Source organism: Vicugna pacos, chromosome 11, assembly GCF_048564905.1.
Source record: "Vicugna pacos chromosome 11, VicPac4, whole genome shotgun sequence".
Lineage (NCBI taxonomy): Eukaryota > Metazoa > Chordata > Mammalia > Artiodactyla > Camelidae > Vicugna > Vicugna pacos.
In genome coordinates, this window is record NC_132997.1 from 64767499 (window position 1) to 64791545 (window position 24047).

The 24047-nt window shown below is 37.1% G+C and overlaps 2 long non-coding RNA genes across 2 annotated transcripts in view; one reads left to right on the forward strand and one right to left on the reverse strand.

Moving 5' to 3' along the window:
* LOC140699348 (uncharacterized) overlaps positions 1 to 21505 on the forward strand; it is a 37058-nt gene extending 15553 nt beyond the window's left edge. The window contains exons 2-4 of the long non-coding RNA XR_012077461.1: positions 11919 to 12037; positions 19667 to 19838; positions 21392 to 21505. This is a non-coding gene — a long non-coding RNA (uncharacterized lncRNA). The remainder of the gene's footprint in view (positions 1 to 11918; positions 12038 to 19666; positions 19839 to 21391) is intronic.
* The window catches only part of LOC140699347 (uncharacterized), a 300931-nt gene extending 277288 nt beyond the window's left edge, over positions 1 to 23643 (reverse strand). Inside the window, exon 1 of the long non-coding RNA XR_012077460.1 lies at positions 23540 to 23643. This is a non-coding gene — a long non-coding RNA (uncharacterized lncRNA). The remainder of the gene's footprint in view (positions 1 to 23539) is intronic.
* Between the last annotated feature and the right edge of the window lie 404 nt (positions 23644 to 24047).

Consider the following 24047-nt stretch of genomic DNA (forward strand, 5'->3'; position numbering starts at 1 on the left):
GTTGTATCTCATCAGACACTGAATTTGCCAATGCCTTGATCTTGGACCTCTCACCCTTTAGAATTGTGACAAATAAATATTCGCGATTAAAGCTACTCAGCCTATGGTATTTTTGTTTTAACAGCCTGAATGGACTAAGACAGCCAGCTAGCGGGTGAGAAGAATAAATCTGAGGAGGTAACAAACAGTTCATTTATCTATGGTGAATAAAATTTTAGGTTTGATTAGGTTTTAAGTTACATTCACTAGAATTATACTACATTGCACTAGAATGTGCATTTTAACTAAAATGAGATTTTTCTTATGATTAAAATGAGTGAGGAAGATTGTACAACCTAATTTAACCCAAGTATAGAGAAAACAGAAAAACTAGACCAAGAGGAATTGTAAGGCCAATGGGAAAAGGAATGGAATAGAGTTGCCTTATGATTGCTCTCTGTTGAGTCCCCTTCTTTTAATATACTGGCTGCATTTTTATTATCACATTTAATCCTTATAGAAATTATACAAGGTGAGTAATTACCTTTGTCTTGGTTTGCCCAGCAAGACTCTAGTACTGACAACTTACTCTGGTCACAAGAGTAAGCAGATAATCTAGACATAATGCCCCATATTCTTGGCCACAGTGATTGACTTGAGAACAGGTAAGTGGCCCAAATTAGGCCAGATTATACATTCATCCCTAGTTTTCTTTCCTGGCTGCATTTGATAGGTAAAAGAAACTTCTCCCTCTGATGTTAGTAGATGGGTTATAAATTCAAGGATATCGGTGCCCTAATCCCTTTTATAAAGAAAAGGCCTAACTACAGTCCTACAGACAGTTGTAGAGAAGGAAATCAACACACAAAAAAAAGAAGAAACAAGACAAAGCTCTGAGAAGGATCTATCCAGCCCTTGGGTTCTGTTTTGTTGGCACTAGCTTTCCTTTCCTATGTTCAAGTTCCATGAGCTTCTAATTTTTCCTTTTCTGAGCAAAAGTTAGATTTGTATTTCTGTCAATTTTCATCCAGAATAAAACTGACCACTACAATGATCCATATGTAACTGATGATGAGGTTGGAGAGAGAAAGTATTTTCCTGAAGGGCATAAATGGCCTAAGTGGCAAAGAGTGAACTAGAAATCTGGATCTTTCTGACTGTGTAGTCACTGATCTTAAATTATACTGTGAAAGTTCAAGAGCACTATTGAAGTTTCATAAAGGGGAATGACATTTCAGTGGTTTGAGAATTTAAGAAAAGTAGTTAAGTTTCCTCTCCCCCACAGCCCCACTCTTACTCCCTTTTCTTCCTCTCCATTATTTCCTTCTCCAACAATTTTCTCCTAACGCTTATGCTGAACCTGGGCAGAGTGAGTGAGACATCTGTGACCGTGGGGATGAAGGAAGCTGGCTCAGGGCAGGGTTATTGAAACTCAATCAGAGGGACAGGAACATCCGTATAGAAGCTGCCCTGCTGCATGAGGTGTCAGAACTGGCCAAAGTGACCCTCTTGGCATGGTAAAAGGATTAAAACAGACCCCAGATTCTCTTGTTTCAACCCTTGACTCACTAGCTGTTTTTCTCCTCTATTTTTCCAGCCCTTTCCCATTATTATTAATTTTTTTTTGCTACTTCCTCTACTTCTAAACCTTGAAACACTGCAGAAATTGCAAAAACATCTTTCAAAAGAACTGGTCTGACAGTTGCCAGGAGGGAACTGAAACAATGATCTCTAGCAAGAGGCATGAAAAGAGAACAATCTTCAATCTTTTCCACTAAAGGTTTTGTAGCGGTTAAAGATGAAGAAAACTTCAACTTGAGCCAGACTGCAAGTACATGTTCACCCCTTCTCTCCTCACCCTATAAAACTCCAGTCCTGCTTCAGTTAAGGGAGTTACTTTGATGCTCCTCAGGCGCTTCTGAATGTGCACCAGCTGAATCAAGCCTTTAACCTCTGAGTCAAGTAAACCATTTTTTCCCTGATAGTATTCACATGCAAAAGGGAGTTATGCTGAGTGTGAGATGTCAAAGCCTGAGAGGAGTGAGGAGGGCTTTTGCAAGAAGGGGCATCATGTGCCGGGCATCTGCGCACAGGTATAGAGGCATCCATACGCAGGATCTAGAGTTAGGAATCTATTTGGGATTAAGAAATTCAGGAAGCTGCAAAGCTAAGGGATTTTCACATGTGTTGTTTTGATGAATCCCTTAGCATCTGAACACGTGGTACACACAGATGCAAAATAAGAATCGTGTAATGAATGAACTAATGAATAAGTAAAGCTTCTGGGAGATGGTTTAGAATATGAATGTGAAGAATACACTTTCTGTACATAAGAATTTTTAAAAATGCTTTTATGACAAATATCCAATATTTAAAAATTTTATATTATCTGGTCTAAATTGGATATACTTTCAAAAATGAATGGAATTTCCTTACAACAAAAAGAAAATACATAGATATTTTAAAATTAAATGGTGAAAATCAAAGATCAGAAGAATGACATAGTCAATTCCAACATAGCTGATATTCTCTGTTTTTAAACAAGAGGGAAACATTTTTGCCTTATTAAGCCATGAAGTTATTGGGGATTTGGTTTGCTTGATGAGAGGACTCTGTTGTTTTACGATTGTTAATCCTGGGTATCCAAAATCACACTCTAAAGAAATACTTAGCACCACAACAATAAGACAAAAGCCCAAGTAAAGTAAACATTCCAGGGGCCTTCAGAGGTTAAATAGGAATCTGGAAATAATTATCCTATTGCTAAAAAATAAATAACATATGGGATATATAAGCAGTGGGGGAGGATTTCCTCTTAAGCAGGATTTTTTTTCTTAAAAAAATTTTTGAAATATATAACTTTTTCAAAGTAAAAAGTAAGACAATGATATAATTAGTTTGATATTGATATTTAATATTATTATCTTTATGAGCTACTTTTTATCATTTTAAATGATTCACTGTATAATAAATTATAGCATATAATATTATTACTTTATGTCCTACTTTTAATTACCTAAATCATTCTCATTGTGACTAAAAATTTAATTTGGTCTATACAAAAATATTAGCAAATATACATAACACATAAACGTGTGTGTGTGTATATATACATATATATATAACCTATCACTCAGTCAAGAAAATTTTAAAGATGGATTTATTCTATAGTCGCATTTTCTACTCTGTTTCTGTCTTTCCCTCTTTTATAATTTTCTACACTTCTTGAAGAAGGTGTCTAGACTATTACCACTTCCTCCCTTTGTCCTCCTCCTACAGAAGTCTGGTTTCTGTCCGTACCACCTCACTGAAGCTGCTTTCACCCAGAAACCGTTCTTCTGGTTGTTAAATCAGAGGGAAAATTTTTAGTTCTTAAATTATTTGGCCACGAGAAGCATTTAGCATCACTGGCCACTTGTTGAAATTCCCTACAGTCTTGATGTTCCCCACACTACTTTCTTTTCAAATTTCTTCCTCATTATTTGGTCATATCTTCAGTTTCTTTTACTCTTTCTCCCCACCCCATTATCTTTCACAATTGATAATGTTACTATTTATTCATCCAATCACCCAAATAAGAACACTGCACATCATCCTTGACCACTCGCTTTCCTTCTGCCTTCATATCCAACTAATTCTAAATATATCTCCACTCTTTGTCCTCACATCCTTTTCCTCTGCTGCTATCTTAGTAAACACTCTCATTATCTCTCACCAAGTGATTGCAAGAGCTTCCTAATTAGTCTTCCTCTTTCCAGCTAGACTCCGCACATTCCATCCTTCATAATTGCCTGATGGTATCGGATCACTCCCCATTAAAAACCTTTCAATGGTTTCCCATTAATTGCAAGATAAATTCCTAGCCCCTTGGGATACCTGACATACCAGATTTCTCTCTTTAAAATCTGGACACAGCTTGCCTCTTTAGTCTCACACACAATTTGGTGTGAAACTCCATCTAGTTCCCACATTTATCTAACTGTTCCATGTGCCCACATATTTGCACAGGCCATTCACTCTGCCAGGGAATCCTTTTCCCTTGTACGCTGGCAACTCTTATGTCCCACTGCTTTTGTATCTACAGCTCAAATGTCTCTCCTGGATTTTATAAACACTGTATTCAACTTCTTACTGGACACCAGTAGATACTTCAAATGTCTTTCTCCTCAGACTCATTCCTATCTTCATTATTCAGGTGAATGACACCATCTAACTGTTTGCTACAAAGAATTAGAGCTCTCTCTAGTTTTCTCCTCTTCCTTACTTCTGCATATCTAATTTCTTTTTAGTGTGGTTGACTCACTATCAAAATATGACTTAAACTCTCTCATTCATAAGCATCTATACTACTGGTGCCCTAATTCAGAATTGTACCATTCTTGACCAGGTCAATATCCTACTTTATTAACTCTGCCTCTACTATCACATGATTACCTCAATCCGTCACCCTTTATCCTACAGGCAGAATTGTATTTTTAGCCAAAAAATTTGAATGTGTTGTATCTCTGCTCAAAATCCTTCAATGGCTCCGAAAGTTCAAAAAAAAAAATGGAATCTAAATTCATTTGCATGTCCTTCAAGAGCCTCCTCATTAGTTCCGTGAGTTATTTTATGACTTCTACCACAAAGATAGGAATGTGTATACCCTTGTTCTTCTTCTTCAGAAACCCTCATCTATTAATTGGCCTTTGGAAAGTTTACTATTTAAAAATTGGTCAGTGACTATCATTTTTGTTTCTAAAAGATGAAGGTGTAATGGCATGAAACCAAAAAAAAAAAAAAAGGAAAAACTGGAAACAAATAGAGCTTGAAATTTAGATTTATATGATAATAAGCTAGTAAATGGTTAGCAGCCCCCGCTATGTAGCTATTCAAGGCAGAAAAAGCAAAAACAAAGACCTCATAAAAATGGTTTGAAAATTAAAGAGCTATTGATACATTTCTTAAGAAAAATAACCTACCTCTTTGGAATGTAATTTGGGTTAACAAGATGGTTAGTTTTTGTTTTGTTTTGTTTTGTTTTGTTTTCTCAGGCAATTGTGAATTATTCCCCTAAAGTGAAAAAAAATCTAAAAATTGTACAGGGGTGCTTGGCCTTCTTTTTAACTAACTCAGAGCTCTTGAATTTTAACAGTTAAATTCTTTCTTCTTTTGCATTACCCTGTTTTCACAGAACATCACTTGGAGCAAATTGATATTTTTGCATCTTGGCAATACTCCAGGGACAACATTACCAGCAATGAATTTTCTTCCAAAAATCCAGAGAATGCAATGAGAGCCTAAGCTGGGCTCAGTTAATTATATGTTTGTAAAGCACTCTGTTAGTGTTTTTTTTCCCCTCCTGCATTTATTTTTAACACAAATGTATACACTCTACTAACTGTGGTGCAACCACAGTCATACCCTCTAAACTCCATGAGTTTACCTCCTGCATTTATGTATTCAATATCCAACAAATATTTATTAAACACTTGCATGAAGCAGACTTGATTCCCACCTTCATGGAGTTTACATTCTAATAAATAGTATTAGTTGAACTTGGCTACATTCCGTGCATTTGCTCCATACTGTGCTTTCATCATCTCATTTAAAGCTCTTTAGCTCACCATAATGAAGTAAACATTCATCATTACTTTTGTTGTTGTTCTTCTCATTATTTTATAGGCAAGAAAACAGAAACTTAGACAAATGAGCAGCTAGCCACAATTTCAACAGAAGCAGCAATGTGCCTAGCTGAAAATTCAGAAACAGTCCTCCTGCAAGTAGTGTTGGCCACATACACAGTATTGGCCGGTGAGTTGTAAGTGGAAGTTTTTGGGTGAGATTTCTGATAAAGCTGCTTAAATAAGTCACAACTCAACTGGCAGAATGCCTTTCTGCTCTTTGGGCTTCTTTGTTCTTTTCCTGATACTTGGGGCTAATACTGACTATGATTAAAAAGACCAAAGAAAGAAACTGCAAAGATAGCTATATCCATTTAGACTGCCTACCTCTGGATATTGTGTTATGTGAGAAAAAGAAGAAAAACTTATCTTATTTAAGCTACTATTATCGGGATTTCTACTACATGCAGCCAAACCCAGCCTCAGCTGACACCCTCAATGATCCATTCTCCACATAGCAGCATGAGTGACCTTTAAAATCTGTCTCATCATATCACTCCCCTGCTGAAGTGGCTCAACATCACACTTGAATAAGAATTCCAATTTCCCTAGAATTATAAAACATGTAATTGTGAGGCATAAGAAAAGTGGGGAGAAGTCTGGGGTACCTATGTGGCTACACATGTCTTTTATCTTGCATCAGACACATGCTCTTTGGCCCAGGATAGTCTATGAGGTCTCTAAGTGGTACATGGGTTGCTCATTGATTGGGAGCATATGGATTACACAATTTTTTTCTTTTTTGGGAGCCATGATTCATACCATTAGAAATCCCCAAACAGGAACATACTATTAAGAGCATTCCAAATTTAAGGATATTCCTCCCAGCATGTATCATCAGTATATTTGCCCAGAGATCCAGTTACCATATTTCCAGGAAGAGAAGCCTGGTCACCTGCCTTCTCTCTTAGTCACAAATATTACCATGGTCATCAGGAGAGGGGTAGGTTGCAGGCCAGCTGTTTTAACTCCTTTCTCCCCAATTTAAACTGAAAAAGTTCTTTCCTTACAATGTTTCATCTTGGTGTATTTTATTCATAATTATGGTTACCTATGATTATATTTAACAGTATTATTGAGTGCAGTGTTATAAAGCCTTGCCTTTAGAGTTTGGGCTGCCATGACAAAATACTATAGACTGGATGACTTAAAATAAAGTTATTTCTCATAGTTCTGGAAGCTGAGAAGTCCAAGAACAAGGTGCTAGTAGGTTCGGTTCCTGATGAGAGCTTTCTTCCAGGCTTGCAGATGGCCTAACTCATGCTATGCCCTCACGTGGCCTTTCCTAGGTACATGGTTGCAAAGGGGGGGCGGGAATTTCTTCTTATAATCCTGTCATGAGGGGGGTCCATCCTCATGACCTAATCTAACCCTTATTACCTCCTAAAGGCCCCATCTTCAAACACCATCACATTGAGGGTTAGGGCCTTCAACATATGAATTTTGGGGCACACATTTAGACCATAATACCTCCATTTCCTCCTTTAATACTCACATCAACTTATGAGGTAAATATTATTTTAACTCATCATACAGATGGGGAAACTGAAGCACAGAGAGGATGTGCAATGTACTTAAGGCCATGTAACTGGTAAGTGACAGAACCTGAATTCAAATCCAGTTTGGAACTACCTCTGGGTTCTTAAGCACTATACTAGGCCATCTTATTCTATCAAAAAGTAATCATCAAGAAACAACGTGAAGTTTTCAGTAAATCAAGAAACAACATGAAGTGTTCAGTAGTTTAAAGCCTGGATGTATGTCTATCTTCTCAAAAAGCTCCTGAAAGTAAACTTACAACTTGCTGCATATCCCCATTGAATCTAAGAGACTGTGTGGAGAATTTTAGAAGCAAATATTTGAACTATATTTTTCTCATTAGTTACCTACATTGGATAGTATTAATTGTCAACTACATATAGATTAGATGAGAATATGGAGAGTCTGTCCACAATAAATCCATAAAAGGCCCTTTAAAATTGATTTTTCAACATGTTTGACATCTATTTGTTTTTCATTTCCGACATTTATTGCTACTAGTCTAGCTCTAACTTATCTTTTCCTCATTGTTCTGGCAACAACATGGCCAGAATAAAGTATGATTAAGTAAATGAAAATAAAGAGTGAAATTTGTACATTAAAATATGCTGAAACAGTTTAACAGTTCAAATTATATAACTTGCATAGGATGAATATAGCAAATTCAGATTACAATGTTTTATATCTTTTAGGAGAAAGTTTATCACACTATTTGCTCATTTGACAACTATTTATTGTGTTTTCACTATATTCCAGACACTGTTTAGGTGTCAGAGGTGTTTAGTGGAAACAAAACAGACAGGAAGCCTGCTCTAATGGAGTCCGTATTTTGGTGGAGATGGGGTAGGTGATGCAGATAATCACAGCTCAATGACAAACAAGAAAAATATGATAGTAATAAATACTATGGAAAGAATTAAGCTAGGATGTTACAGCGAACTACTGGTGGCTACTTTAGAATAGGTGGTTAGGGGAGACCTCTCTGAAGTGGTGACAAGAAGCTAAGATTTGAGGGACAAGAAGGATGCAGATAAGTAGGGAAGCAAAACCCCCAGAGTGTTCTGAAGAGAAGGTAGTATAAAGGCCCTGAAGAGCTTGCTGGCAGTTCTAGGAATGGAAAGAAGGCTGAACTGGCTCAACAATTGGAGGCAAAGAGACAGGTTAGAGGTGAGTTCAGAGACACAGGCAGAAGGCCGTTCACATTGGGCTATATGTTTCCTTCAAATTATTAGTAAAACATAATACTGGTAAGGGCTCTCTGACTGATGTGTGCTTCATTTGACTCTTCAATCCTCTGTTTCAGCTTGAAATTAAATCAAAGTTCAAGCTATATCTATTAACAACCAAAAAGCATTTTAGAAAACTTTTAGATGTTTTGAATTTATATGCATTGACTAATTTAATCTTCTCATCAACCTTACAAGGTAGATATTATTATCTTTGCTTAACAGAAGAGAAAACTGAAGTTCAGAGACACTGTTAATAGTAGAACAATAATCATTATTTCTAAAACCACAGTCTCTGAGAAAAAGGATAGTGTACCAGTTCCTTGCCCATGCTCCCTTGCCCTTACCAATTCAACGCACAATGACCCAACCTCCAATCGCTAACACATGCAGTTCTTTGTCTGAGGGTTTTTCCTGGTAGCCTGAGATTGTTATGCCTGTGACAAAGAAAAAGTGCCCCTAATAGAGTTAAATAGACAAGGAAGACTTTATTCCAGTCTATTGTAATAGGAGTCAAGATTATTGCAATGGGGGAGAGAGACTGAACTCAACTCTTTATATAATAGAGACAGTTGGAGATTTATTGCTAATGGGCAGCACAAAGGGGTCAGTGGATGATAAGTTACTTAGAGAAACTTGGGTATCAAGGGCGGGGAAGAGGAACTTGTTTACATATCAAGGTTTGGGGAAATCTCGCTAGACTGGCTTAGCGAGATTCTTGCTAAAACAGGGCTCAGCAAGCCAAGAACAAGTCCTAGATGAAAAGAAGGCTCAGAGGAACCTGACTACAGTTTGGTCAAGGAAAAAGTCCTCGTCACGTCTCCCAAGAGGAGAACAGATTTGCCAGAGAATTACTGGTCACAGGGAGCAACCGTCAACTATGGTATTGATGTAGATTCCTCAGTTTCCTTAATCCACAGAAGTAACCTCTTGGAGAACTCTGCTCTAAGCTGGCTCTCAGATCTACGCAGAGGGAGCAGGCTCACTGCAGTAGATTATTTAAACCCCAGCCGTATTGGCTGCCTTTCCTTGTCTGTCTCACTTCCTACTCCCTGCACATTTTTGGGGTCACCTTCCAAACAAACTACTCACACTCAAATCCTTGTCATAGGGAATTCAAACCAAGACATGTGTCATGTGTTCTTATTCAGCAGAATAAAATCTAAGCAACCCCAACAATGAAATACAAATATTATATTTTAGTGATAAATCAATGCTTTGTTTGAAACAATAATAATACATATTTATGTAGTGTGTTGGACTTTTTGAAGTATTCCATGTGGGTCATCTCATGAGATATTCACAGTAATTTTGTGAAGCAGACAGGGCATTTCTTATCCTCAGTTTGAGAAAGATATAAAATATGTCCAAATAATTAGAATTTTCAAAAATGGTAGCAACAATCATTTACTATAAGAGTTCCCTGTTGCTTCTGTAACAAATTACCACAAATGTAGTGGCTTAAAATGACACAAATTAATGTTCTTACAGTTACGAGGTCAGATACCCAAATGAGTCATATGAGCCAAAATCAAGGTATCAGCAGAGCTACATTCTTTCTGGAGACTAGAAAAGAACACATTCCTTTGCCTTTTTCAGATGTTACATGCATTCCTTGACTTGTGGTCCCTTCCTCCATCTTCAAAGTGCATCATTTCAGTTTTTGGAACTGTTGTCATATCTCCCCTCTCTGACTTTGGCCCTCCTGCCTTCCTCTTGTAAGAACACACTGGGCCCACCTGGATAATCCAGGATAATCTTACCATCTCAAGATCCTTAATTTAATTACATCTGCAAAGGGTCCTTTGCCATTTAAGGTAAAATATTCAAAGATTCTGGGGATTAGTACATTAATATCTTTAGGGGGAAGGAAATTGCATATTACTTTTTCTACTTCATATATGTAGCTTTAAATTACAGGAGTAATTTCAAAGACAGGATGACTTATTTAAAGTATATCATAGTTTCATAGACATTAATACTTGGTAATTTATTATTCATATCATGATTGCATATTTTAAAAGGCTCAACTGTCTCAGAATTGGAACAAATGAAAATCTTGACTTCGTCCATCATATCAATTGATTGCATACCTAATTATATGCTTTTAACTTTCCTTGATTTAGTTTCTAATTTATTCTTACTAAAATTATTTTTAATTGAAGGTATAAGACAGCACAGGTCTGTCTTATACCCTCAGTTCTCACAGAAAGCAAGCACAAAAACCAATAGTATTATGGCACCTAACACTGCTACAGTGTTAAGTGGCAGGGCCTCTGGCATGAACCACCCAGACAGGGCCACTGGGTTGCTCAACCATGGGGAAGCATCAAGTAGTACTCCAAGAATTCTAGAAAACATTGTATTTCTCGTGGGTCACAGCTTCTGCAGCACAATTCCAGATATGACCCTATACACAGGCTCAATTTCTTACCAGTTTTTCTTAGCCAAAATTCAGCATATATAAAAGTGTCTCTAGAAGTAGGTAATAATCCTAAGACAGTTACATTCTTCTAAAATTTCTCACTTGTCTTTCACATAACCTAGTTCAAATTTTCTGTCATTGTTGGGTTTCTCCTCCACTCAGAAACATCTCTGTAATGGATAGAACCTAATTATTTTATTATTAGTTACTAACCACAGGCAAGTCGCATTTCGTTGTCTGTATTATACCACAACTACTGCGTCGTTTGGTACCACAGAGAGCTGTGGGAGCCATGTGATTAGGGCTTAGCTGTGTCTGCTTCAATGTGCTATTCATCTTATGGTCCATTTGTCAGTTATGGAGGCACATTTAACCAGTTCAGATTGAGGTAATTTTGCAGAAATCACTGCAGAGTTTTGCTTCTTTGAGGTAAACAGCTGATATTGTCTGTTTCAATAGTTTCTACATATGAGGTACTCCTCAAACAAAACTTCCTATAAAGAATATACAACTGGACGTGCTTATATATAACATGCAGTTTCTACAAACCACATTAGTTTTAGTGAATGAGAAAAAAAAAAACCTCTCATGATTTCTATTTTTAAGAATGTCTCTTAGGGTCAAAGAGGCAGGCCCTTGCAAAGCCAAGCCCTCAACATTCATCTTGTTTGCCTTAAGGGAAGGAACATGGGCTCTGGCAGAAGGAAAGGAACTTGTACTCTTTAGTTTTCAGAGTAATTGACATGAAAGTCTTCCATATTTATCTTTACGTTAAATCACACTCAAACCCCTAATGAATCATCTTAACAGGAAAATTAGGGAATGTCCCATATAATCCAACACAGATCAGTATCTGCACATGTATTCAGTACCTTCTTTATATAATAGGCAATAGTAGGTCTTGAAGACTCAAAGCAGTTGAAGATGGGTATCGTTCAATCTCCTTGGTGCCCTAAAGAATATCCTTAATTTTTTGTAACACATTTAGTGTCTACCATTAGTAGACTACAAACACATGTTTATTGAAATAATTATTTAATTTACTCATATGCTGTCTTTTTATTTTTGCTGTGTTCCCCTGTACAGGAAAATAGAAGAAAGCTGGGTAGAAATGTCCTGTAAGAAAGGTTAAGGTGCAAAAGTGAGAGAAAAGACTGAAAAACTGCTTTCAGCTCTACAAGGAAATACAACCAAAATATTGCAAGGTAAAATAACCATGGGTTTTGAATGAACGCTAAGTCTCTACATAATTAAGGTTTTGTCCAATTTAAGCATGCATGTAGGTGTCTTGCAATTTAAAGTGAAATATAAAATGCAGCAGAACCAGATATTTCTAAAAGGGAAAGCTGAAAAGGTTATTATTTACCTGGTTTGACTTACTCTGGGCACTAGAATGCTTATTCCAATCGGTTGAAACCACCTAGTCTGGTAGAAGTTTTTTAATTCAGATACTTGGTAGACACTTAGGGGTTTGTTGAGCATGATGGAACCAGAACTCTAGAATAAGACATTTATGCATGGATGTCTGGGTCAACCTACCCTTTAGTTCAAGGCCTTCCCCATATCTTCTCTAAATTCTTATGTTTTCTCCATTATAATTTCCCATTTATGCTTCTGCATCTGCTGCCTTATTTTCACTGTTCTGATTTCCATAAAACATATCTGCTGGAGAGAAGGATCTTGAGAATCCACTCTCCTAAAGATATGCTGGGTTCTCTTGGGATGAGTCACATCACATAAATCAATGTAGCGCCACCATTTTCATGACTATGGTGTCATGCTCCACTGCCTCACCAAAATCCCTCCCAACATGTGACCCTTGGACCAAAGGAGAGTTTCCTGGGATGTGAGGTCTATTTATCCCTCAAATTCTATTAAATAAAATGCAGGCGTGCATGTGTGTGTGTGTGTGTGTGTGCACGCGTGCACTTGTGTATGCTTACCCTAGGATCTAAAGACAACTTTTATTTTTCTCCACAGTAAAGATATCATGAAAATTATGACTAAGAAAATGGCTTCTAATTGTAGTTCTGTTCCAGGGGAATCTGTGTTAAACTCGTATCATCCTTGTATTAGATCTCTGTGGTCATGAGATTATTCTTTCACTGTAAATAAAATTTCTCAAAAGTCACTTTTTGTTCCATTTTAGTAAATGATTCTGTAAGGTTTTGCTTTTCTTCAATATCTTGAACAAAATGCTGGCAGCTGTTTTACCTGGTACCAAAAAAAGGTTTCTGTCTGCTTGCTCTGCCCTGTGATTCTCTCTACATCCCTGCTCTTTTATATGACTGTAATCATTGCCATGATCTGGGGTCCCTCCTATGCTGTAGCAAAGGGAAGGGTTACACTGGCATTCTTTCGTCGATAGGAGTTTGAGCCAAGAATAGATTCCTCCCATTGTGACACTAATAACTCTCTCATAACACCACTAAACATCTCTGGAGATTAGTTTTTCAGACATGTTTCTATCTAACCACTTCAAGCCCTCAATCATGTAGGTTATCCTAATTTATAATAATTTATATATTTAATCCCAGTACAATATGAAAAAAGTTCAAAAGTCAAAAATGGATAAAATATAGCTTCTTATTATAAGTGTATTGTAACTTGCACTGCAACTACCTTTATCCTTAAGGGAGGTAAAATGTAACTTCAGAGTAAAAAGAGTATTATTCTATTGGAGTCTATGGTTAAATTTAGTGACCTGAAATTGAGAATGTATGACGATCTCAACATGATGAACCAAAATTCACATTTATTCTACGACAAGACAGCAAACCATTGAAAGAATAGGTCTAATGATTATTCTTAAACCTTATGAAAATCTATTAATGTCCCACATGAGTAAATCCAAAGAATAAAATTACCACCTACAATATTTGTATGTATATATATCCCTCTTTGACTTTACTGTAAACCACATGTGTCACAGACATTTTTCACTCATCTTTTGAACCCCAGTAACAGCATAAGGCCTTAAATATACTGAGTAACTGGAAATGAAGTACTGAATGAATGAATCTGATACTTTTTTTTTATCATGGGCCTGAGGAGAAAGGATAAGATCCCTTCTCTTTGTTTATGGACTTGATATTGTGAAATAGACCAATAAGTAAACTCATGCCATTATAAGGCAAATATTGATTCTCTTATTGAATCCAGAGTTGGGAAAATATTCACTCCACAGGTGAAAATAAATCTCAGAGAGGTCTCAATTTTACCTTTCAATTCTAATTTTGCAGGTTCAGTGGTTAAAAAAAAAAAAGGAGAAAGTAATAGGGTGTCCATTGCATAAGAGTCTATGTTGGCAAAGAAGTAGTTAATGATTCTGTAATTAGTGAAAGGCAGCATGATTTGTCACAGATTAATTGCTGTCTTAATAACTAATTGTTGAAGTCACTTAACCTTAACCAGTGAATCCTTGAGACAATACAAAATGTTGATAATAATGCTACCAATAGGTTTGTATATATTCAGAAACTGTCCATTAAAATTAGCATATTTTTACTATTCCTTTGTTCTTGCAGAACCATACTTACCTTTTTGTGTAGCATTATGCTATTAAACAAAAGGTTGACAAACATTTAAAGTTTTATTTTGTTTTGTTTCTTATTTTATTGGAGGGAAGTTATTTTTTTTTCTCTTCCATTGATTCCACAGCTCACTACAATTAGAATTACCATAATGGTAGGATGTGGTTGGTAGAAATATATGACTTCATCCTTTATAATCACCAGCACGGCATTTCCCGAAACAAAACACTACAGGGTATCAGTGAAGCTAAGTCTCTCTTCTCGGATCTAATGTTTTCATGCATGCCAGTCTGAAAATGCTGACTGCATTATAACCCTGGCTGCCAACAGTAAGCTTGTAAAACAACAGAAGAGCAACAATAAAACTGCTATTTGTGTTTTATGGAACTGTGTTAAACTAAGAAAATAGCAGAGTATCCAAGGGTTGAGTTTTTAAATATTCACAATGGTCTCAATTTTTATTCCTAACTCATTATGGCAACACCTCCAAAGTTGTTTTTTTCAACTGTACTATATTTTCAAAGAGAAATATATTTAAATACTATTTGAAATATGTCTATGCACATCTAACATTTTAATTACTTTTCTAAATGGATAGCACTCTTGATGAATCTCACATTGTACTCTTAGAGTAGTTTATATTATATTGGAGGATATAGTAATATAAGATTTTTTCAGAACACTAAACTACTTAACTAAGTAAGTACAATCAATTCAAAATTGCCAAAATCTTGAGCTGTGAGTAATGTTTTTCGGTACATAGGTATAGCTTTATTTATACCTATCATCAGTGCATGGTAATATAATGATACAGTTGAGCACTTGATAAGCCTTTAAATATTTACTTGCTTGGGCATAAGGTAAATAAAACTAGAAACTTTATGAGCATCTCCAAAATGATTGTAGGACTTTATCCTAATATTAACTTTCACTGTTGTAGATTAAATATAGTTATACAGTCTTTACCATTCCTTTCATTGAGAGGTGGAGTCTAATTCTCTTCCCCTTGAATCCAGGATGTCCTTAGTAACTTGCCTGACACCAATAGAATGTTACATCCTGGGCATTTGAGGCTGGATATCAAGAAGCCTTGCAACTTCTTCAGGCATCCTGAAAGTCTTTCTCTGGGAGTCCTGAGTTGCCATGTAAGAAATATGACTACTTTGAAACCACTGCACTGGGGAGACCACTAGTATACACTCCAGTTGACAGTCCCAGCTGATTCTAACCCTCAAGTCATCAAAATATGGCCAGTCTATTTACCAGGTGAATACCACCAATTAATCTGAGTTGACAGCATATGGAGCTGAAGAATCACCCAGCTGAGCCCTGTCCAAATTTCTGACCCCAAATTGTGAGACATAATAAAATGGTGGTTGTCTTAAGCTGCTACAGGAAAACTGTTTCTCTACTTACAACACTTCTGACACCAAATGTGTGTGTATGTTCTTTACCACATTGACCAATTCTCCAACTCTCTGGACACCACCTGGATGCCTTACAATTTAATTCAATTCTGACACTAGCAATCTGGAGGTAATGTGGATCCCACAGGTTAAGGGGACAAGACTAACCCCCACTTTAAGTGCCAATCACAAGCCCTGGGCTTCCTGTACTTCTGACTCACGGGCTTTAAAGCAGTGGTTTCCACAACTCCCTCCTCAGATTCAGTAAGGAAAGCCTCAGAAATCATTAGTCAAATCCATTTCACCTGCCTTCACTAATAAAGGTTGTTTTAATTGTTGCTGCAAAAAACTTTCATGTCCTCCATGATGCCCATAGCCTAAACAGTAAGACGCTTGCCTGAGTTGTTTTCCAGGAACTTGGAGTTAGCTGTGTCTAGTTTGAGCTGAGCTGGTTAAGTCTGGCTAGGACAATGACCCTCCAACTGGGCATGCTGCAAGTGTCTGCTCAGTGACCTTTTGACATCAGAGGGTTGAAAACTCCACTCTCAGATCCTGCTAAGGGCCTCCATTTTTGAATGTGCAGGGGCCTGTAACTTAGTTAAACCTGAGAAGGATGATGATTACTGCACCTTTTCCAATCACTTTTTCCCATGATCTAAGTATCTCCTAGGATCCTTATAGACTAATCATCCTAGACTACTGTTGTGGGTTGAATTGTGTCCCCTCAAAAAGATATGTTAAAAGTCCTAACCCTTAGCACATCAGAATGTGACAGAACTTGGAAATCAGGTCATTAAAGAAGCAATCAGGCTGAAATTAGGTCATTAGGATGGGGCCTAATCCAATATGACTGTTGTCTATAAAACAGGAAAATTGGGACATAAGGAGACATGCAGAGAGAGACTATGTAAAGACACACAAGGAGAATGCCCAAGGGGAGACACAGTTTTGGGGTGATGCCTCTACAAGTCAAGAATTACCTGAGGCTACCAGAAGCTAGGAGAGAGGCCTTGAGCAGTTCCTTCCCTAGAGCCTTAAGAGAAACTGTGGCCCTGCTGGCAACTTAATTTCAGACTTCTGGCCTCAAGACCTGTAAACCAGTAATTTTCTGTCATCTTAATTTATTCGATTTTTGGTACTTTGTTACAGCAGCCTTAGGAAGCCAATACAACTACCTACTGCTTCCCAAGAGTGCCATGCTTGTCCTCAAAAGAAAAAAGTAAATGTAATATAAAGAAGGTTTATGTTAAACATTCCAAGATTTTGAAAGAAGGCGATGGAAGTAAGAACTTTTTCATGAAAAAAGGCATTTGAGCTTTAGGACATGGGTTTTAGCAGGCAAAGATGGGAGGATGGCATGAGTTCCCAGACTGTTGGGATTTACCAAATGATAAAAAATTTGTAATGACAGGGGGCATTGTAAGAACATCAGCATCTTATTTTGGGACATTAAAACATTTTTAGTTACTGTCATTTTTTATCACCAGAAATTCATTTTAAAAATGAGACTAAATATAATTTCAGAGTAAATTATTATCCTTTAAGTTGATAAAAAAGGTATAGCTTTGTGAAAAATTTACCAGATTGTCATTCTTTCTCATTTCCCCCAAACCAGATAAAACAATCTGCTGTTTGGGGGAGAGGAAACACTGCTTTAAAATTAAGCAAAGAGACTTCCACCCAGCGTGGTCACAGGTCTTGCCATTAACTAAACGAGGGGCTGAAGGTGCTGGAGATCATGGGTTTTATCTTACAGACTTCCTCAGAGGTGGGCTTGAGAAGCATAAATCACAACTGTCCCAAAGAAGTTCCTGAGGTTCCACTAAGAAATGGGTTAGTTGTTGTTTTTGTGAGAAATGTCACTTGTTTCTACACAGGGAGTATTGGTCTTTTAAGAGATACGATTTTTGGTCCAAAGACCCACAAGCGTTTGGAAGGATTAAAGGTGTCCTCCTGAACTAACCAGAAGAAGATATATCACCTCCCTGGGACGGAACTACCCCACCTCCGTTCTTTTACCTTTTGCACATCTGAATTAAAAGATTATAAATATGGTTTTAAAACAATAAAAAGAAATAAAACTGAATAAGTGTATTAAGAGCTAGAGTAGATTAAATGGTTTTAAAAATCTGCTATAGTTTAAAATAAGGCTACTAAATGTTCAAATAGGAACATTTATTATAATAAAAGTTAGCAATAGCTCTGGATGTGGTTACTTCACGGAGAGACAGGAAGGAAGGGGGCAGGACACAGCCACTCAAGAAGTAACACAGCAATTAACACCAAGATGGTGGAAGATCCAACTCCCAATAGGCCTTGAGGCCCAAGATGGCAGGAGATTTCACTTCTAGTAGAACTTGAGCTTCATTATATGCTCACTGTAATATATTAACATGGTAAATGGCATTCCCACAGGTGCCATGACAGTTCCAAGGCTAACTATAAAAGGTCAAAAAGTGGGTGTGGCTCAATTCCTGGGAATCCCAGCCCCTTCCCCAAAATAGCTGGAATAATCTTCCCACTTGTTAGCATATTAAGTTACTAAGCCCCTAAAACCTAACAACCCCACACCTCATGGCCACTCTCCCTTCTGAATGAGATGGACCCCACTTTGTCTATGGAGTATCTACTGAGCACCCAACCCCCATACCTTAAGGCCTTTCTCTTGCATTTTGAAACAGCCTACACTCTGTCTATGGAGTATGTATCTCTCTGAATAAATCTACCTCTACTCAACTGTGGCTTGCTCTTGAATTACTTCCTAGATGAAGCCAAGGACCCACAGTTGGCAGGGCATGTCCCAGGGACTCAACTGAAACCTGGGACATGGCCATCCTCTCACCCCACATTCTTTTTCCTGCACCAATGGGAAAAACTTCATAGTCATGGGCTTATAATCATGGGCTTGATCCAAGAGCTGTCTGCCTTTCTATTATAGCCACAGACTCAGGCTGGAAATGTGAACCACGTGCTTCAATTCTTTTGAATTTTACAACTCTTCAAATATCCCATGCTTTAAATCTCTGAACCTTGCAAATGTTTTGCCTCTTGGTCTGTTTTTCCCCTTCCTTTGCTCCAGGCTAACATTTATTTACTCTGCTCAGTAAGAGTCACCAAACTTACTATACTCCAGATACAATTTTAGGCACTTTAGATACATCAGTTTACCTAATTCTTACTAAAATCCTCTGATGTAGGCACTTTTATTGCCAAAACTCAATTATTTCCGATGAGGAAATTTAGGAACAGAAAGATTCATACTTTTCCCAAGGACCCTAAGCTAGAAGGGCAGAGCTAGCAGGAAATCTTTGTACAGAATACAAGCTCTTAGCCAGTATGCTATACTCTCTCTTTGTGAAGCCTTCATGATTCCCTCAGAATTCACTGGTCTTATAACTTAACATTTATCAAGTGTTTCTATAAATCATATATTTCTACAAACAAGAAATCTTAATCTTCTTAAAGAAAGGAACTGAATCTTATATTTCTACCCACCTCCAACTCTACTACAAATAGTTTATAAAAGTCAACCAGAAAACATATACAAAATGAATTAAATGTAGATATTTTTGCAAAGCCCACAATATGTTAATTACCTTTTTTTCCATATTAAATACCATATCTTTTCTTTGCCTCTATTAAAACAAAACTCTCCAAAGATTTCTAAGACTTTTCTGTTTCCTTTTCAAAAAACTGACACAGAACTAGTCTTTCTCAATTTGAGTATTTACCTTCTTCCTAAAGAATAGTACATCTGTTTATTATTATTTTTTATGATTTTTAGTTCCTATCTAAGTAAGTGGTATATTGAAGAAGTAAATAAAGCGTCGTTTCTATTCATTTAAAGTCATTCATTTATATAAACAAATATTTCTTGACTGTCTACATTTGCTAGGTATTGCATTTGGTAAAAGAATCCCTGCTCTCTAAGAACCCACACTGGTAAATACATTAGGAAACCAGCAATTTTAGAGCAATGTGACAGCCGCAAGGAGAATATGCACCATAATGTGACAGAAAAGAACATGGGGGATGATGAGAAATTGTAAAGACTTCATGGATAACAGGTAATTATGAATCCTTTATTCTGGGAAAGCAGCAATCTCATGGCAGACTAAAATTCCATTGAATGTTGGTTATTTGCCAGGGGATTGTTGGTATGTGATTCCAACTTGGAAAGAGTGGCAAATGCCCTTTTTTTCTGTGCTCCCGTTTCTCCCTCTCTTGTACATGAGAAATGTTTTCATTGAATAAACTTTCTCTGATAGAGAAAGGGTGTGAACAGATCGAACAGAGCCAATTCAAAAGCTGTATTCCCTAATAGACATTTGAAATGAGTCAAGCCTTGGTGTATCCAAGTTTCTGTAGTGCCTTCTGATTACCACAACTGAGCAACCCATTTTTTTCATTTCTAAAGCTCATTGCTCAGTGTTTCTTCCCACTTTGCACATGGTCTCCAAATGAACACTTTGGGGAGACTGCAGCATAAGTGATTGGGAAAGTTATCCTGCATTTATAAGTACTGAAGAGACCACACATGAAATGGAGATATCAAGCAATTAGTAAGACAGATCTTCTTATTCAATCTTTGTTTAATATAACATTGAATCCATCTTCTAGCTCTCTAGTGTGTTGAAATGGGGAAAATCCAGGAGACACTCATTTTGAATATCATGGAAACTTTTAAAAGTAGGGGTAGAAAAACTTTTTGTAATGCTGTTTGATTCTCTTATAACCTATATATTCATGAAATGATTCTGCAAATGCAGCAGTTGAATAAATCATCTGAGAATTAAAAGTCAGCTAAAATAATGAATGAAAAACCCCAGTGGATGCGTGCTCTTTTCATAAGGCACAAGAAAAAAAGAGCTATAAGGAATAAAAAAAGCTGGATGTATAGATGTTTAGAGGTTTCCAATCACTTTATATTTTTGTAAAAGCAAATCCTACTGATGGTTAGTTCCTGCCTCATGCTGACAGTTTACAAATAAGAATAGCAAGGTCCCATTTCAGAGCAGACAGTGTGGAGCCCTCCTCAAAAGCACTTTAAAATTAGAGTGACAGAGCTTCACAAGCATTCCAGGCAGGAAAGGATGAATATTAGTGCTTTAAGAAAACAATAAATTAGATCTATAGTCTTTTACCTACCCCCCACCCACTTACTGTGAGAGTAAAGATAGGCCTCCTGCAGTTTGATTTTTTGGTCTTTTTTTTTAATGATTCAATGGTTCTTATTTAATATTTTCTGGATTTATCAAAATTATGGATTTGTCTTATTTCTTTTACTTTTTATTATTTTGATTGAAATATAGCTGATGTACAATGTTGGTTTCAGTGATTTGACATATGTGTACATAATGAAATGATCACCACAGTAAGTTCAGTAAGCATCTGTCCTCATACAAAGTTATAACAATATTATTGACCACACTCTTATGCTGTATATCACATTCTGGTGACTTATTTATTATTTATTATATAAGTGAAGGTTTGTAATGCCTAACCCCCTTTAGCTATTTCACGCACTCTCCAGCCTCCACCCCTCTGGCAACCACTTGTTTGTCCTATGTATCTATGAGTCTGTTTTCATTTTCCTTTATTTGTTTGCTTTCTTTTTTAGATTCCCCATATAAGTGAGGTCATTGTCTTCTCTGTCTGACTTATTTCACTTAGCATAATACCCTCTCGATCCATCCATGCTGTTGGAAATGACAAGATTTCATTTTTGGTATGGGTGAGTAATATCCCATTGTAGGTGTACACGAAGTTTTCTTCATCCATTTATCTATCAGTGAACACTTAGGATGCTTCTGTATCTTGCCTATTGCAAATGATGCCGCAATGAACATAGGGGTGAATATATCTTTCCAAATTATTGCTTTTGTTTCCTTTGGGTAAATACCTGGAAGTGAAATTGCTAGATTATATAGCATTTCTACTTTTAACTTTTTGAGGAAGCTCCCTATTGTTTTCCGTAGTGTTTGCACCAATTTACTATCCCACGTTGGTGCCTGAGGATTCCCTTTCCTCCATGTCCTCACCAAATACTTGTTATTTCTTGTATTTCTGATGATAGACTTTCTGACATGTGTGAAGTGGTGTCTCGCGGTTTTGATTTACATCTTTCTGATGATTGGTGATGTTGAACATCTTAACTCTGCTAAAAATTCTCAGCATTTGTTGTCTTCTGCCAGTTTTCCCAGGATCCCATCTACAGCCTCCCCAGTAAGTGGGGTTTAAAGTAAAGAATGTAGCCTCAGCATCTACCTAAATTTGGCAAAGTTTTCCATTAATTTTAATTTTAGTTTTGCCTTGGCTATTTAAAGGAATAACTGGTAGCAGTTTACCAGAGAATCCCTCACAGTCCTGGCAACCTAGAGAGGGGAGCATATGGAGGCATCCTTCCAGTGTAAATATAGGGGTAGTTGAGCTGGTGTGGAAAGATTTAACAAAACCTTTGGTGATAATCTTTTTTTCAAGGTCCCAGGTGATTGCAAATTAAACACCAATTTCTGGGCCAGTATTTTGACGATAGACTCCTAGGAGAATGCAGAAAGGAGGCCCAGGTGTTTTAGGTTTCTGGCTTTGGAGCTACTGCAGCTGTAAGGCTACTAATTTGGTAGACTTTTGTTTACGTCTTGTAGTCTTTTCAGAGTAGAAAGGCAATTCAGATAGAAAAACAGCACTGAATATTTAAGAAGGACAGAGGAGATTAAAAGGAGTCAAGTCAATCTTAGTCTTTTGTTTCAGGCACCTGTTATGTTTTAGTTTTTCAATAGCCTTTTGCAAGAATCTCTCAAGGGAGCTATTCTGAAGACTTCTGGAAACTTCAGCATGCCAACTAAAAGAGGAAACATTCTGTTGATTTGGAAACACTTGTTTTCAAGTGTACTTCTTAAATGAACAACCTTGTCTAATTGGAACATTCCCTATAATGGCGATTGTAATTTTAGGTTTTTTTATTTAACAAGAGTTTACCATTTTTGTAGATATCAGCAGCTTTCAGGACGTGGTTCTTGGATACAAAATAGGCAGATGTGCTGGAGAGTGATGTGCTTAATTCTTTTAAACTTAAGGATTCCACTTCTTCAGCTAACCCTTGGGTCTCTCAAAGCCAAATTTACACATAAGGGGAATATGTGTGCTGGGTTGGGGATTTTGTGGTGTGTTGCAGTATGACTCACTGCATGGGGTTTTTTTTGAGATTGGTGGGTGACCTAGCATCAATCTAACCTGTTCTGTGACCAATTTATCCTAGCATAGGAGTCTTATTAGAGTTAAGAGGTGAGTTCTTAACCTTTCAAGTATCTGTGCCCTCCAGTTTTGCAGTTTTGGCTTAGAAGATGTCCTTTAGTAATAGACTTATTATTCCTTTCACAAGAAGATTTCTTTATAGCAATGGACACAATGATGGCTTTTTAATAGTCATACTGGTGCCCACGTATATTTAGATTTGGACTTTTACGATCAAAACAATCCAAATCTCTTGTATTTATTTCTCCAAGTCCCCCAGCAGTTTATGCTGTGGACTGGCTTTGAGGCTTTTTGAGTCCCTTCAAAACCACCACCTACTGCAGACTCCTGATATAACTATCCCGGAACCATTCTGGGACCCCAGAATCTTTCTAGTAATTTTAATAAACCCCAGAATCTTTCTGGGAATAATATATAAGAACAATGTATATTTATTTTAAGTTTTAAGATAAATTTTGTTTGGATCAGATTGCTGCACACAAGGGAGCAGAGCTCAAATCTGAGAGTGACTTACCCACAGCCCTCGGTACTGATGACAGGAGCAATGAGCACAGAGGGTTCAGTGTGTGCCCCTCCTGTGTGTTGTTGTCCCAGACGCTGTTAGAGGTCAGCTCTGGATCTCAACCCTCATGGCTGAAAACTGTTAAAAAATGATTAAAGAAGACAATATAGGTGTTAAAGCAAACTTTAACACTTGGGGAGTCTCCATTCTTAAGAGTCCAGAGGACTGCAAAATGGGGATGTTGGGCAAGACACTTTTATAAGATAAAGAATAAAAAAACATGAAGAGACAAACAGAAAACATCTGATTGTCTGGCACCACAGTCAACCTTGTTTGAGGTAAGAAGGCCCAGAAGTGGCTTGGCTTTGGGGATTGGCTGACAAAATAAAACCCTGGGTAACCATTCATCAAATCCATTTTACTTGCCTTGACTAATCAAGGACTGTTTTAGCTTCATGTAGCCTAAATAGTAAGATGTTTGCCTGAATTGCTTTCCAGGAACTTGGAGTCAGCTCTGTCT